This window comes from Macaca thibetana, chromosome 5 (genome assembly GCF_024542745.1).
Source record: "Macaca thibetana thibetana isolate TM-01 chromosome 5, ASM2454274v1, whole genome shotgun sequence".
In the NCBI taxonomy this organism is placed as follows: Eukaryota; Metazoa; Chordata; class Mammalia; order Primates; family Cercopithecidae; genus Macaca; species Macaca thibetana.
In genome coordinates this window covers 180,426,950-180,443,766 of record NC_065582.1, presented here as the reverse complement: position 1 = coordinate 180,443,766, position 16,817 = coordinate 180,426,950, and the positions used below count along the sequence as shown (strand labels likewise).

General features: G+C 57.2%; 2 protein-coding genes across 9 annotated transcripts in view; one reads left to right on the top strand and one right to left on the bottom strand.

Annotated features, from left to right (window-relative positions):
- The window catches only part of GRPEL1 (GrpE like 1, mitochondrial), a 972,139-nt gene that overhangs the window by 532,622 nt on the left and 422,700 nt on the right, over window positions 1–16,817 (top strand). The gene's annotated exons all lie outside the window — the stretch shown is intronic.
- Window positions 1–16,817, bottom strand: part of SORCS2 (sortilin related VPS10 domain containing receptor 2) — a 554,540-nt gene that overhangs the window by 254,715 nt on the left and 283,008 nt on the right. The gene's annotated exons all lie outside the window — the stretch shown is intronic.

Sequence of the window (16,817 nt, the reverse complement as noted above, 5' to 3'; positions counted from 1 at the left end):
AGAAGTCAATCCAGAGAGGTCCTAGCCAAGGTGTTCCCTCTGCATGGATTCAGTCAGCAGCGTGAAATGAGCAGCTGCTTGTGCTATGCCATGTGCTGGTGCCCGGGCATCTTGGGACGCCAGCGTGAAAAGTGCAGCTGCTGTACCTGCCTGCAGAGATGGCATGCTCATGCAAGGTCCTGGAGACCAGGGCTTCATGACAGGTGTGTAGAACTGCCACAGGAGCAGGGGTGGGGTGCCCCAGCACAGTGCAGCCTCAGGGCCACAGCACCACAAACGGCCCCCTGGAGGATGGGTCAGCTATGAGTAACCCGTGTTGGAGGCTGAGCATGGGTTATTCAGGTGAGAGGGCAAAGGGAATAGCGTGTGCCAAGGCCTGGAAGGGAAAATCAGTGCCCTGTGTTCAGAGGACATCAGGAAGGCTCAGGGTACAGGGAACTTAGAACTGGAGGAGTGGAGAGGAGAGAGATGGCAGGAGATCCAGGGAGTGGATTTGATTTATGTCTCAAGGGAGGACAAAGGGAAAACAGCAGAATGTCTCAGGAAGCCACAGGAAGGGCGGCAGGGCGGGGACAGAGAGGAGGGGCAAGACCAGCTGCTGGGTAGCTGATAAGAACAAAGACCAGCCTTTGTGGAGCCTTTGCCCTGTGCCAGGTACATCCCTGGGAGGAGATGGTGGCCTGGGGGCTAAGGCACGGGCAGAGGGCACAGAGGAAGCAGGGCAGAGCCCAGGGAGAAGTAGGCCTGGGAGGAGTGCAGCAGGGACACCCCAAGGGAGATGACCTGGGGCACTGAGGTGCCAGCTGGCCAGAGAGAGGGCCTTGCAGGCATAGCCACTACACACACTGGCCGGTGTCCACCTGCAAACAACCTGCCCCCCTTTCACCGGATCCCCCTGCTGGGGCCAGGACTGACGGCATGTGGAACTGGGAACAGCTGTCTGAGGAGTCATCTGTCTGTCTGTCATCTCTGCACGTCTGCCAACCTCACCCCCGCTGGTCCTCCCTCTCCCTCCTTCAAGGAAAGGTGGTCTCTAAGCTCCAAGGCAGCCCCCCTCCCTGGCAGGGGCAATTCTGGGACGCTAGCATCGTCCCTACGACAAAGGCTCTAAAAGACCAAATCCTCCAGGGGCAGAGACCTTTCCTGTGGGTGAGCTCCGTGATCTATGGGAGCCCTCAGCTCTGCCCATCCCACGAGGAAGGCTGCCCATGACAGCCTCACCCCCTACACTGGACCAGGCCTGGCAGAGGGAGGCAGGCTGGGACCCCCGACTGTCCTGAGCTGTGTTGGGCTCCCCTCCCAGGCCGAGTCAGAAGGGAGATGGTCTTTTCCACAAGAGGAGGGTGAAGAAGGAGCTCCCCAAGCTGTCCCAGAGGCAGGCAATGCTCAGAGCATCAAGAAGCTGGGAGAGGCCCCTGGGCCCTGCTGTAGAAGGCAACAAGGCCAGCACCCTTCCCCAGCCAGCCAGGCCCCCGGGGTCTCGCCCCAGGGCCCTCCCACTGATCTCCAGGCCTGTGATCTTGTGTCCTTTTATCAGGGTCCTCCTGCTGCCAGGGGATCTTTCTAGACCTGAAATATAACACCAGCCTCCTGTTTCAACCCTCCACCTATAGATAGAGAACCCAGCCTGGCATTCACCCTCCGCCTAACCACAGGCCACCCTGCTCTGCTGGAATGCCCCTCCTTGTGGCTCCAGAGCCCTGTCAGTGTCCCGGTCACCATTCACCCAGCCCCAGTCACACCAGAGAACGGGAACCACAGCTCACAAGTGTTTTCCTGATGAACAGGGCTTTTGACAGGGATCTGTCAGGCATTTGTGTTTTCCAAAACACAGACTCTGTGAACACCAGAAATGCAGCATCTACCTAAATTATGTGCGATTATTTTGATTCAGAAATTACATGCATTGATTTTCATGCAGAGACAGGATTTCCAAACTCTAAATAATGGACTTGTCACCTTGTTTGCATTAGAACACTGTCTGGGACAATATAAAATACAGGTATCCAGATACCAGGTAACATCTGCAGGGGCCAGGAGGGCCGGGGACAATTTACATGGATTATTTACCACCAAGACATCTTGAGAAATTATTCACACCTTCAAGAGATCGTTTGAAATTGTAAATGCTGCCTAGACACCAGCAATGACCGAGAACTCAAGCAGTCGAGGAACTCGAAAAGCAATACAGGGAGAGGCAAATCAATTCAAGAAGGCACCAGTGACGATGCAGCCACGAATTAGGAAGTCAGTTTAGGGTGCTTGGAAATGGCAGCATCTGAGAGAGCGGAAGGAATTTAAGGAGGAAGAGCCCAGAGCGCATGACTCTAGGCAACCAGTTCCAGCTTTCTGCCACCCAGCACCCAGAGAGAGAAGGTTAAGGAGCCAAATGAGAGGGTCCAGAGAACTAGCTTTTGGTTCCGGCGTTGCATGGATTTCAGCTTCCATCTTGCTGTCTGTGCAGCTGTTTGGTTAGCGCCCATATGCCCAACTGGAATGTGGGTTCATGAAGGTATCCCAGCCTTAGTGTGCTGATGACCATATAGGAGGTGCTCCTTAAATGGTTAGTAAACATTGAATGAATGAATGAATGAATGAATGAATGAATGAATGAAAAAGCATGAATACATAAATGTAGCTAGTGACCGTTTGTGGTAATCCAAGCAAGTGCGGGCCTGTCAAATGGCACAGGGGGCCTTAGCTGCCTCAGAAGTTTGAGCATCTAAACTGAGCTCAATTATGAAATAGCTTCATAAACTAATTTAAGATGCAAGGATCTCATCTCATCCAAGCGCTCAGAAGACAGGAGCAACAGGAAGCAGTCAGGATGTGTTTGACTGTGGCACAATAGGGCGGCCATGTCTGCCATGGCCAGTGACGGACACGTGCCTGTCTTGGCTCAGACACTCGTGGGTCCCTCCCCCTCATGGAGCCCCCATTTCCACATCGGTCAATGAGACAGCCGTTCCTGTCCTGGTGAGTGGAAGGAGGCCATGGGGACAGAGGCAGGGAAGGTCTGGGCAAGTCGCTGTGGAGGATGCTCTGGGAAATGTGGCAGAGGATCTGCAGGAGGCAGGGTCTGTACCAGCGAGAGTGGGTGTGTCCAGCCCATGTAGAGGGGGCATCTGCACCACATGCAGTAGCCAGGCAGTGCTCACGGGGACAACTGCTCCTTCTTTGACCTCATCCCTTAGCCTGAGACTGAGGCGGATCCCCAGGATCTCAGTCCCTGACCCAGCTCAGAATTCCCTGTTTGCCAGGAGCAAGACCCTCTCCACAGACTGCACAACTGCGGCTGCTATTCTGAACCTCATTGAGCTTTTCTGGGCTGGAAGCAATGCCTTGGCAATGGCAAAACAGGACAGCAGAACTGAAGGACTCGACTGGGGAGGGCACTCAGCCGGCCCGCGGGAGCCCGGCCCTCGCCTGAGACCATGGCAGACTGGTCACTAGTTGATGACCACACTCCTGGCTGCCAAGATCACCTTAATTTCCAAATCTCTCCTAGCACAGGGCTCAGGTACCAGGAGATGTACATTACCTTAAATGCCAAAACCGACCGTCCATCGCCAGGCTACGCTGCTGGAGGCGGTGACGGGGAGGAAAGCCCAGCGCTTGCTGATGAGCGAGCAGCTCTGCCCTGGATTCCTGCTTCCTTTGTTCCTTTGTAGAATCAGGCTGTGCCTGATGTCTACAAAGGAAAATTTTAATAGAATCATGGCAAGCCTGGGAAATAATACCGTTCGCAGTGACCCCTAATTAAAGCACAGAGAGAACACAGCCAGAGCCCTCGGTACCGTAGCTGCTGGGGATTAATTGAGAGAAAGACATGCAGAGAAGAGGCCGGCCAGACAGCATGGGGCTGGGGGTGGGGGAGGCAAGTCCCACCAAGGCGGCTCTGAGGTCCTCAGCACAGGCCCTGTCTATCACCGCTATGCGAGTCTAGGGGAAGCTGAGATTAGCACGCGGCCTCCCTGCAGGCTGGTGATCCCCAGACGGTGGAAGTGCAGAGGCCAGGTGCATGCAGCGTGCTCTCTCTGGTGCAGGCAAAGGAGAGAGAATTTAAACAGCTCCATGTCATATTTTTCCTTACAATTTACATCGCATTCAACAAGCCACCACCCAGGTGTCCATGCTAGAGGCAATTCTGAGGGCAGCCCAGACAACGGGAGGGGGAAGTGGAGGTCTGGGCTCCACTCCGCAACAGGGAGTCACAGCCTCATCCAGGAGCCACCCCTTCTGCTGTATGACGGGGATAACACAGCCCACTTCAGGATCTTCCAGCCATTGTGGGCCGAGGGAATGTAACAGACAGCTTGTGAAAACAGAACTTCGATTTATCATCCAGAGAAGCCTTCCATAGCTGTTCAATACCAGTGGCTTTGCAGGTCTCCTTAGGGTGGGCTTCTCGGTGCAGGGAGGGGTCCTGCAGGGGCCCCCTGAGCACACACATGGAGGGTGAGTCACGTCGTTACCACCTGGGAGGGTGGGCTTTGTGCTCTCCAGGGCTGGCCCTCGGAGAGGCAGGAGACAGGGCTGCACTGGGGCTGGGAACACCCGGTAGACAGGCAGCCTGCAAATGCAGCCGTTTCCCGCTGAGGTCGGTAAAGGGTTCAATAGTGACCCACCCAAAAGACATGTCCACATCCCAGTCGGAGCTTCTGAATGTGACCTTATTTGGAAAAACGGTCTTAGCAGATGTAATTAAGTTAAAGGTCTTAATGATGAGATCATATCATGGACTATCCAAGTGGGCTCTAAATCCAAGCATACGTGTCCTCACGAGAGACAGATCCAGGAAGAAGATGCCACGGGAGGGCAGGTGCAAAGGCTGGGGGGATGCACACCTGGAGCCACTAGAAGCCGGAAGAGCCAGGGGGGATCCTCCTTTGGAGGCTCGAGGGGGAGCATGCCCTGCAGACACTGTGACTGCTGACTTCCAGGCATCTGGGAGAGAAGTCTCTGCTGTTTGAAGCTGTCAGGTCTGGGGTCGTCTGTTCTGGCAGCCCCGGGAAGCTACCACAGGCTCCACGTTATCAGCGCCCTCAGCTGGGGTATAAGGGGATAGTTCAGCCTCGGATCCTGTAGGAACAGGTATCAGGGTCCCTGAATGGGACCTTCTCGCGAGACATGGGACTCGGGCCCAGTGACCCTGTCTAGGGCCGGGGGTCGTGGAGGCCACATCCTGCCCTGTGTGTGGTGGAGGCTGGAAGACCCCTCCATCCGGCCACCCTGGTTCTGCAAAGTGGCCCAGCCAGGCTGTGGGAGCTCCAACAGCAACAGTGAGGACCCAGCTGACTGTGGGGTGGCCCTCAGGTTGGACTGTAACCTGGGCCAGGAGGGCAGGGCCACCGGAGAGCCCCTCCCATGAGACAGGGCTTGTTTCCAACAGCAGAAGCAGCTTTGGGAGAGGCCTCAGGAGGCAGGTGCTGCGGGTCCCCGTCAGGCACACAAGGGGCTCCAGCAACCACCAGACAGACAAAGGGATGCTTCAGCTGGGAGCTGCCGTCCCCAGGCTGTGCTGCGGGTGACATCTGTGGGCTTCTGTGTGCAGGGCCTGATGTCAGGCTCTAGCTAACAGGCCACCACAGTGAGGGTGCCAGGATGCAGGCGTGGGGTGCCCCCGACCCGCTGGGTTTAGGGCATTTCCCTGCGGCCAGCAGAGGAAGCCCTGTGGTGCCGCATCCCAGAGCTTGTCTCCCCGCCCTGAGCCTCCCTACTCATTTCTTTCTTTCCCAGGTTCCTTTCACCCTGGTACCCTCCCCTCACATGTCTCTCCCTCCTGCCTCTGGGAGCCTCATCAGGCTCCCCTGGGCCCACAGCGGGCACCTGCTAGCTGCATCTAGCCACCCTCAGGGAAGCTGCCCTTCCAGGGGTGCCAGGCCTGAACCTCAGTTCCCACCCCCTGCTGGGTCCACACGGCCTGACTGGTACAACCTGAAGCCACCTGACCCCACAACCTCCGCTTCCTTCCTGTGTGTTCCATTGTTAGGAAAAATAACAAGAGTGTGCTGGGAGATTGCAGAAGAGCTAGAGATGGCTTCCCATGGGGCTCCAAAGTCAGACACGAGGTCTGGCAGGGAGCCCTGGGGCTCTGGGTTGTGGGGCGGGGGGGCGCGGGGTGGCAGAACCAACCTGGTGCAGGTGGAGTGGCCTCAGCAGAGCCTGAGCCAGCCCTGGTGTGATGGGATAGTTATGGGGGCAGCTCCTGGGCCTTGGCTGGGATGGCCCAGGGGCTCTGCCTGGGAACTGTCCACCCTACGCAGCACGCTCCTGGTAACGTGGAGTCCGAGTGACTGAGACACAGCTGCCCACAGTGACGGGAGGGGCATGCTGGGTTAGACTAGACCTGGATCTCATCTGGGGACCAAAGGCTGCAGAGGGCCTCACGAGGGCTGTGACGCCCTGGAAGGTGAGCAAACAAAAGTGGGAGTGTGTGCTGTGTGGAGTGAGACCCTCAGGAGGGTGTGTGGGCACAGGACAGGTGACCAAATTACATCTCTCATTCATTCACTCAACAAACGCCCCCTGAGGATGAACAGACAGCCTGCCCTGCAGGAATCAGCCAGAAGTCCTGACAAGTCGGGGAGGGCCTGGGCAGCAGGGACAGCAGGCAATGCACAGGGGTGCAAATAAATGAAAAAGAAGGAAAGCCAGGAGGCCCGAAGGAGGCAGGCTGTGTGGAGGAGGCGGGCTGGGTGCAAGAGGTGAGCTGCGTGCAAGAAGCAGGCTGCGTGCAGAAGGTGGGCTGGATGCAGGAGACAGGCCGCATGGAGGAGGCGGGCTGCATGGAGGAGGTGGGCTGGGTACAGGAGTGGGGCTGGGTGCAGGAGACAGGCTGCGTGGAGGAGGCAGGCTGCATGGAGGAGGCGGGCTGCGTGGAGGAGGCGGGCTGCGTGGAGGAGGCGGGCTGGGTACAGGAGTGGGGCTGGGTGCAGGAGACAGGCTGCGTGGAGGAGGCGGGCTGCGTGGAGGAGGCGGGTTGGGTACAGGAGTGGGGCTGGGTACAGGAGACAGGCCACATGGAGCAGGCGGGCTGCATGGAGGAGGCGGGCTGCGTGGAGGAGGTGGGCTGGGTACAGGAGTGGGGCTGGGTACAGGAGACAGGCCACACAGAGCAGGCGGGCTGTGTGGAGGAGGCGGGCTGCGTGGAGGAGGCGGGCTGCGTGGAGGAGGCGGGCTGGGTACAGCAGACAGGCCACATGGAGGAGGCGGGCTGCGTGGAGGAGGCGGGCTGTGTAGAGGAGGCGGGCTGGGTACAGGAGCGGGGCTGGGTGCAGGAGGAGGGCTGGGTGCAGGAGGTGGTGTGTGTAGTGAAGCCTCAGGCTGTCATTTAAGTTGTAAATGTCCGCCCAGCTCAGAGTTCTCTAAAGCGAGGATCATTTTGTTTTTTTCCTTTTAAACTGGGATCAGAATGGAGGAGGTTAGAAAGGAGAGGAATCGCTTGCAGAGCTCCCCAAGTGCAGAGGCCTTCGTGTTCCTGGTATTTCCACACTGGAGTCGGCACCTTCTGGCCAAAGCCCTTTCTATCCTTATAAGCCCAGCCTCCTCTCTGTTCCACAAATCTCGCTAAAGCCTGGCTGCCCTGGACCGTGTTCCTTCCCACGGCAACACCACCCTGATCCCCAGCAGGCCGCTCCGGCTGGGACCTGTGACGAAGGAATTCATAAAATATGAGGAAGATAAACTTGATACCATGCAGGTCACTTTGGTTCCCCGAATGAAGAAATGTGAAAATGTAAAAGTCGGGTGACAGATACAGTGGCCTTTTGTGGGAAGACAGAGATGTCATTCTCAGCACACGTAAACCCATCACCTCGGAACATACGTTCAGATGCAGCGGCGATCTGCGGACGCAGGGACCCGGGCTGCCGGAAGGTTTCTGAGAGTGGATTACAAAGGCCGCTGGGATGGGTAACTTTAAGCTGCCTCCCATCGTATGTTGATTTTTATTGCACTGTGTTTTCTAGGAAACACCAGGCGAGCAAAGCAAGGTAAAAACACTTAAATGCTCAAAGGAAGTAAGTCAGAATATAACATCTATAGATCCAGGACAGCCTGGGCTTTGAAGATGTGCATTTGAATTTCAAATCGGCTACTTTCTGAAGGACTCCAATTTTTTTTTTTTTTTTTTACTTTAAGTTCTGGGATACATGTGCAGAACGTGCACGTTTGTTACACAGGTATACATGTGCCATGGTGGTTTGCTGCACCCATCAATCCGTCATCTAGGATTCAAGCCCTGCAGGCATTAGGAATTTGTCCTCATGCTCTCCCTCCCCTGGCCCCCCACCCCCTGGGGACTCTAATTCTTTTGGCCTCAGTTTCCCAAGAGGGCACAGAAACACAGGAATGCTCCCTCCCAGGACGCTGTGAGCCCCTTAGAAGACACGTGGGCATTGCTGGCCTGGGACCCCGTGTACAGGAGGTGCTTGTTTCAGTCCCTCAGGCTGCCATAACAAATCGCCCTGCACTATGTGGCGTATAAACAGTGGGCATTTATTCTCTCTCAGTTCAGGAGATGGAAGTCCCAGATGGAGGCATCGACAGTACCACGTGCCTCCCAGAGGCTCCAGGGGAGTTTGTTCATGCTTTCTTTTAGCATCCAGCATGGCGGGCGATCCCCTGCGTTCTTTGGCTGGCAGCTGCCTCACTCTACTCTCCGCCTGCTTTATCTGCCATGTGGCTTTCTCTTCACTGTCTCTCCTTTTTTTTATAAGGACATCAGTCATTGGATTTAGGGCCCACCCTACTCCAGTAGGACCTGCCCTTAATTCCATCTGCAAAGACCCCACTTCCAAAGAAGGTCCCTTTCTGAGGTTCCCAGTGGTGTGAATTTCAGAGGGAGCCTCTACAGCCCAGCACATCAGCCAGGTGTGTCTGCAGTGGGGACGGAGGTCTGAACAGCCTCAGGTGGTTGATGGGGGAGAGGCAGAATCATCCACCGTGATAAAGGTCACTGTGGCCAGCATTCTCTCTCATTACTGGGCACACTCTCCTCTGCTCTGGTGGCATCCAGCATCTCCCTGGGTTCTCTCCCAGGACACTGAGCTCTGTGTTCCCGCAAGGATGTAAGTTTCTCCGTAGTTCCCTCCCCACCATTGCGGCACAGGAGACCCTTCCCTACAGCTCCAGGGAAGCCCCAAAGGCTGGTCCGAAGTTAAACGTTCAAATATGGACATCAGAGCCTCAGCAGGCTCCTCGCTGGCTCACCAATGGTCAAGGTTACATTCAGGACCGTCCCCTTCGGCTCCCCGACCTCTCCAAACTCTGCAGAGCCCAAGCTCCCTGCCAGATGCTGACTCCGCATGTCCAGACCTCCCCGATCCCTCCCAGGTCTCCTGGGTCCCCCGGCTGACCTCCACCTAGAGGCCACTGTTCTCCAGGCAGAATCCCACCACCCAGCTCTTTCCTTCCCTGCTGACCAAGCCCAGCCCTGCCTGGCAGTCTTGTGCCCTAGCTCCCTCCCGGGGCTGTGCCATCCCCATGCAGCGAAGGCCCCTGTGTGGTGAGCACAATGAGTGGACTATTCATTCTGTAAACGGAGCGCATACTCCTGTTCTCAGGGCCACAGACACCATGTCCCAGCCCTTTCCTTGCCACGTCTGTCACTCAGGAAAGTCTGTGGCTCCCACTCAGGTGCATGCTGGGTAAAGAGGACGCCATGTGTGGCCAAGGCTTGGCTCAGAGGGCGCTCCAGGCAGGGCCACTGGAATGCCTCTTAGGGGTACTTAGCAGGAGTCAGGTGGGCTCTCTTGATTTCAAAGAAAGGGGACTGGACAGTAGATCTAGGAGGAGAAGAACCTCAGGATGTCGCCACCTCTCCTGTCACCTCCGCAGGCCTATCTTTTCTGTTTTTCTTCCTAAAAACCCCACATATCACCTGTTTATCCAGAAAGGGGAACACTCATTTCGTCAATGAAGTATCAAGACTGCGAGCCCACCCGGGGAGGCCACGCTGTGGGGGACACCTGCTCCGAACTCCTGTCCCAGCCAAGCCTCTGAGGCACCAGCCTGCGGCCCTGGCAAGCTGGGGAGCCTGGAGCGGGTGGAGGGGACGCGTCTGCAGGGTCAGTGCCTTCCCCACAACTCCAGGTGGACTCACAACTGCCGCAATATCACACATGGTTCTGGCTGCGGTTCCGGGCTACTCGGGGTGCCTGCCATCCCAGTTTCACTGTGCCACGTGGAACTGTGTCCTCACTCTGTTGAGGCCAACGACAGCCTGAGGGTGGAGCAGGAGCTGGGTCCCCTCCCGTCACCCCCTTGGCGGGTGCCTGTTCTGGACACAGCCTGAACTCCCAGCACGCTGCCCAGCCTCACAGCATGGTCTCCCACCTGCAGTGGGTCAGGTTCCTCCAACTCCTAGGCTATATTTTGTGAACAGCTGTGCTGGCTCTGTGGGTACCAGAGGGGAAGGAGTGGGAAGAGTTTGGGAATGTCACTTCTCCATGTCCATCTTTAGTGTAAATAATGGAGCCACAGGCCTCTCTCAAGCACCAGCATCCATCCTCTGCACACAGTGCCAGGTGCTGCAGTCACTCTGCAGCCCACCTGCCATCAGAAACTCTCGGGCTCAACACCTGGTCACAGACATGTCCCTGCTTCAGGGCAAAGCCCAGAATTCCACCACACTTCAGACCCTTGTGAGCCACGGCCACTCCACTCCAGGCCCACCCCGAGCCATCTGCAGCAGGCAGGAGGCCTCCTGCCCAAAGGAGGGATTCACTCACAGGTCAGACTCAGCTCAGGCTCGGCCATGTGGCGCGGCTGGCAGGTGCCTAAGCGGACCCTGAGCTTCTCCCAGCAGCATTCACCACCAGGTATGAGGTATGATGGAATAAACAGTGCCCAGGGCTGGCCACTGAGCCTGGAGGACACGGCTGCCTCTGTATTGTGCATTACAGCATCCCCAGTCCTCACACAGCACACATGGGTACCAGATAATTGCTCATTAAAATGGTGAGTCAGGGAGGGAGAGGCTGACTCTGCTCACTGCACCCACCACTAGACGTTCACATTCACGTTCATTCGCAGAGCATCTGTGTCCTAGAACCATGCAGAGTTGGGACTCAGCGTCATGGGGTCTGTCCCAAGAGCTCACAGAGAGAAGGAGAAGAGGGACACGTCCCCCCGATGCGAACACTGCCAGGGTCGGTGGGGCCCTGGACAAGGAATGAGGGCAGCCCAGCAGAGGCCCAAGCCCTGCCAGGCCAAGCATGCATAGCTGGGGTAGGGGGGCTCCAGGGCAGAGCCCCTCCCTGGCAATGGAGTGCAGAAGAGGCTAATGCCACAGGGCTGGGTTGTCCAAACTGCACATTGCAAAGAAAGGTTTGGCCCTTGATTGGTTTCTGGGAGTGATCGCTAAGCCTTAGGATGTCCTGTCTAATTGGAGCAGTTTTGTTTATCTGGAGGCTTTAGGACACGTGGTCTCCGCTTGGCCTCTGGAGGGCTGGAGGCCCAGGGCGGCCACGTGGACAGTCAGTCACACTGATGTGGCTGAGCCAGGGAAAGGCCCAGACACCGAGGCTCAGCTGAGCTTCCCTGGTTGGCAACATGTCCTGTGTCCCGTGTGCAGTCACATACCCTTGCCCAGAGAAGGAAACGGCACCCGTAGAAGTCCACCTAGAGAGAGGGCAGCTGGGCGTTGGCGCTCAGCTCCTCCTGACTCTGCCCTGTGTGCCTTTGTCCCTTTACTGATCCTAACCTGTCACCTTTCCTGGTAATGAGCATTGCCATGAGGAACACAGTTTATCAGACTTCTGTGGAGGCTCGTGGGGAACCCTTGGAAGCCATTCTTATTGGGTGACACAAAGCTCTCAGGAGAGCCTGTCAGGAGAGGAGAAACCGGGCCATGGAGGCTTTGAGCGACTTGGCGGAGGCCCCCTGATAACACAGAGCCGAAGGGCCCCCTGACCCGGGCCTCAGTGCCCAGCTGTGTGAGAGGTCTCCCCTCTCATGGGCCAAGCGCCCATGCCGTGTGCCCACTCCGTCCCTTTCCCAGTGATCACAGAAAGCAGGGACCCCCACACCACTTTCTCCATGTTATAGACACTCTTATTCATCGGCCAAATATTGATCAGGCACTCACACTCAGGAAGCCGTGTGCAAAGTTCAGGGGATGCCGTGGCGGCCAGGTCAGAGCAGGCGACGCTCAGGGGGAGGCCCAGATGGCTCAATCATTCGGAAACAAGCGCTGGGGGCTGTCAGGCACCAGGCTCTGTCCTAGCTCTGGAGACTCAGCGGAGAACACAACAGACTCCACCCCTGCCTCACGGGAAAGAGTAATGGACAGTGAATAGCCGAATTACAGGGTTCAGCAGGGGTCGGGGCCAGGAGAGAAGCGGCTGAGGTATGGGTGGGGACAGTGAGGGTGGGGGTGGGGGTACTATTTTAAATAAGGGAATGTGGGAGGCCTCACCTGGAAGGCACATTTCAATACAGCCCTGGAGAAGGGGTAGCTAGTCACGCCGACCATGAGGCGGGGTCTCCCGGGCTGCCCATAGCCCCTGAGAGGAAGTGAGCCTCCTTTGCAGGCGGAGTGTTTCACCTTCTTCCTGCCTGCCGCCCCCACATCACTGCATACTCACTGCAGCCTACACGCCCGGCCTTTCTCACATTGCCTCACTGGGCAAATGGCTCCCGTTATGGGTGGTCTGCTGCGGGACCCCAGCCTCTGGAGGGGCTGCTTAACACACTGTCCCTTTGCCACACCCTGTGTCTAACTTTCTAAGGGCTCAAGAGGCCCCCGGTGGCTGGGGATGGGCCCTGGGGCCCCAGCAGCCTAGAAGCAGGAACAAGTGTCCCAGGCGCCATTCTGAGACACACATCTGAGGGCAGGTGTGCACGATAGCCAACACGATGACTTTGTGCGTCAGTTTACCTCACCGTGAAATGGGTGCAATGGCCACCACCCTCCACTCAGGGACTCTGGAAGGGAAAGTGGCCCAGGTCATCCAGGAACTAAGTCCAGTCTGTTCCACGCTTGTCTTACTCATCTGGAGACAGAATTCTGGGGCGGATCTTCATGGTCCTACACACATTTTCTCTTCGGCTTCACTGGGCTCCATACAGTGGGGCAGGAAATCTCATCTCATGGCCATTTGTCTCCATCCGTGTCCTCCCGCCTTCTGAGCCTCCTCAGAAATAGACTCCAGTTGTTGACAGTGAGCTCTGCTCCGGAGGTCAGATAAGCAGAGGGGAGCCCTGGACCCCGGCTTTGCAGAGCTCTGAGCCAGTCTGACTGTGAGCATGTGGGGGCTGGAAGAGCATTGGATCTGGAATGGGAGCCAGCTCACTGGGCCACTCTGCTCTCCTGCCAGGAAGCCCTTGCCCCTGGTCAGCCCCGGTCAGCCCCGGTCAGCCCCAGCCAGCCCCAGCCAGCCCCGGTCAGCCCCGGTCAGCCACAGTCAGCCACGGTCAGCAATGGTCAGCCATGGTCAGCCCCAGTCACCTGTGGTCAGTCCTGGACAGCCCCAGTCAGCCATGGTCAACTTCAGTCAGCCATGGTCAGCCCACTGAAACCCCACTGTTACCCATGAGTCTGTCCTAGAAGCTGTCCCCATAGCCAGCAGGTTGACTCCGAATGACTCAGGCTATTCCCAAGATTTGGACCTGCCTTGATGCCAGAGGCCACGTCTCATCTAGAGACCTGTCCACAGCACTGCCTTGCCACAGACTCAGCCCCACAGAGCCCCCTCCCCACGGCCCAGGCAGAACGCTGCGGGCTGTTTCTCCTCCACTGAAGTCATTGACAGCTGCAAGGCCTTGCATGGGAGGAGTCACAACCTGGCCGTGGCTGCAGCTGGGGCCCTGGGGGTGACATAAAGGAGGTTGATAAGTTCAGAGCACCTTGGGGAATTTGCCTGAACAGCGCGGGGGCTCAGCAGGTGTGAGTTTCTTAGCCCACTTAGCACTGAGATGGAGATTCGGACCTGGCTGGCTAAGGAAGACCTGCCCCTTCTGGTAAGAGACACAGATAGTAGGCAATGCCCATGGGATAGGATGTCAAGTCATGACCAGAGTCAGGGAGGAAACGGAAGCAGAGGGAGAGCACAGAGCAGGTGCTGGGCCACGTCCCTGCTTAGACAGGTGTGGCAGGGGAGGGCTTGTGATTGGAGACGGGACTTCTGGCGGGAGGCATGGCCACCCTGCTGACTTGGGCACTGCTGGCCCAGTGCTGTTCTTCTTGGGGGCATTTTCTACTCGGCTTTTCATCAGGAAAAGGTCCCTGTCACCTTTATTGGCAGGGAAAGGTAACGGGTTTTATGTGTCAACCTGTCTAGGCTACGGTCCCCAGTGATCCAGTCAAGCAGTCATCCAGGCTCTGCCGCGGAGGGCTGTGGAGGGCTTTGGCGCTGTGGTTCCCTTCGGCAGCCTGCTGACTTTAGGTAAAGGAGACCACCCAAAATAACATGGGGGCCTTATCCAATCCATTGAAGGCCTTGAGAGCAAACACCGATGCATCCCAAAGAAGAAACTCTGCCCCACTCAGCCCCTGTCAGCCGTGGGCTGCACCCACTCCTGCCTCAGTTACCAGCCTGCAGACCTGACCTACAGGTTCCTGATTTATAAACCCCAACAACGGCATGAGCCAAGTTCTTTTTTTTTTTTTTTTTTTTTTTTGAGACGGAGTCTCACTCTGCCGCCCAGGCTGGAGTGCAGTGGCCGGATCTCAGCTCACTGCAAGCTCCGCCTCCTGGGTTTACGCCATTCTCCTGCCTCAGCCTCCCGAGTAGCTGGGACTACAGGCGCCCGCCACCTCGCCCGGCTAGTTTTTTTGTATTTTTTAGTAGAGACGGGTTTCACCGTGTTAGCCAGGATGGTCTCGATCTCCTGACCTCATGATCCGCCCGTCTCGGCCTCCCAAAGTGCTGGGATTACAGGCTTGAGCCACCGCGCCCGACCCAAGTTCTTAAATGTATCAATCTGTGCCTATGTGTGTATCTGTGTATCGACCTCGACCTCCCGATGTCTGTACCTCTCCTTGAGTGCCTGTGGTCTAGCTAGCTGGCTAGCTCCTAACCATTCACTTCCTGTGGTTCTGTTTCCCCGGAGCACATTGGCTGGCACATGGCTGAGCCCACCAGCCTGTGGCACTCAGGAGAGAGAAGTGCCTGGGTATTGGCCAGCGAGAGCCTTCAGCCCCTGCCTGCCTTCCTTCCGCTTGGGGCCACAGGGCTCACTCACTCTTTTAGGCAGCCAAGGGAAGCCCCCAGCCCCAGCCATGGAGACTGGAGTCCCTCATCACAGCCTAAAGGACAAGCACATGGATGACAATGGCACCAGATCCAAGAACCCAGTGTCCTTCAGACTGGTATCTTCAGACAGTGGAGGCCTGGCCTGAGTGCGCGCTCTAACTTTGAGTCTGTCACTGGACATGCAGTCTTCCAAAGGCCTGGGCTAGGCCCAAACCACAAACCACAGCACCACAGTAAGAGCGGGGAGCAGGGGTCATTTATGTGTGCATGTGTTTATGTGTTGTGTGTGAACATGAGCATGCATGAATGCATGTGTGCACATGTATAGGTACACACACAGTAATGAGTTCTGATTCCCCTTCAGATGTGCTCTTCGTGTCTGCAGCCACAGGGAAGTGGCTCCAGGATCCTGGGTTCCCTGGGAGACAAGTGGCAGGAGCGCAGGCAGCCGGGCTGGCCATGCTCTGTCTCAGCCTCCTGCTCGCTCTGCTCCCAGGCTGGGACGCTCCTGTGGCTGCTGCACCGGGAGAATGCTCAGGCCCTCGTGGGGCCGGCTGAGCCTGCCACATGCAGGACGGACCTCAGAGGCATCTGGGCCTCCTCACACTTGGACTTCCTCCTTGCTCACACCCTCACCCTTGTGGCAGGTGTTCCACACATTGACCTGTCCTTGTCTTCCCACCATGACTAGCTCTGCATGGTCCCCACTGTCCCTACTCCTTGGCCTGTCATCCAGGTCCTTCCTGCCCGGGCCTTTCCACCTGCCCAGCCCCAGTCACTGCAGCACCCCCTGCCCCCAACCTCCAGCCATCAGGATCCACTTCCCAAAGGAAGGTTGTGGGTGGAGTCGGGTGCCCCGAAAAGGTATGTTTAAGGCCTTACACCTGGCATTGGCAAATGGAAACAGGGTCTTTGCAGATGGAACCAAGTTAAGAGGAGGCCAGAGTGGGTAAAGTGGGCCCTAAGTCCAAGGCCAGGTGTCCTTATAAGAAAGTCATGTGGACAAAGACACACAGAGGGGGGACAGTCATGTGAAGATGGAGACAGTGACTGGGGGAGGAGTCTGTAAGCCACGGACTGTCGGGGCCACCAGGAGGTGGGGCAGCCAGAAGGGTCCTCCCCAGGAGCCCACAGAGGGAGCCTGGCCCCGCAGACCATTGGGTTCCAGGCCTCGGGCTCCCGCAGCTGTAGAGGATAAGCGTCTGTTGCTTTAAGCTCCCGGCTGGCGGTCATTTGTTACAGCGGCCCCAAGAAGCAAAGACAGAGACTTCCGGAATTTCCAGACCCCAGTCTCGCTCCACAAGGCTCCCCAGGGTGTTCGTCCACACTCTCCCTTGTCTGCTGACTCTGTTCCCGGCTACCTTCTTGGTGACACTGTGGACTGGGCTTCCCACCTGGGCCCACCCAGCACCCCATGCAGAATGTACAGAGCTGGGGACTCTGTGGCACTTGCTCCAAGCCTCCTGCTGGCCCGTGCCCTCCTGTAGCCAGGGACCATGCTACGCACACCAGCCCCCAGGGCTGGCCCGGAGTCTTCACCTGGTAAAGACGCGTCCAATACCTGAAGAGTGGGGTTTTGTCATTTGCATAAGAGCTCCCTGACATTGAAGGGATGGA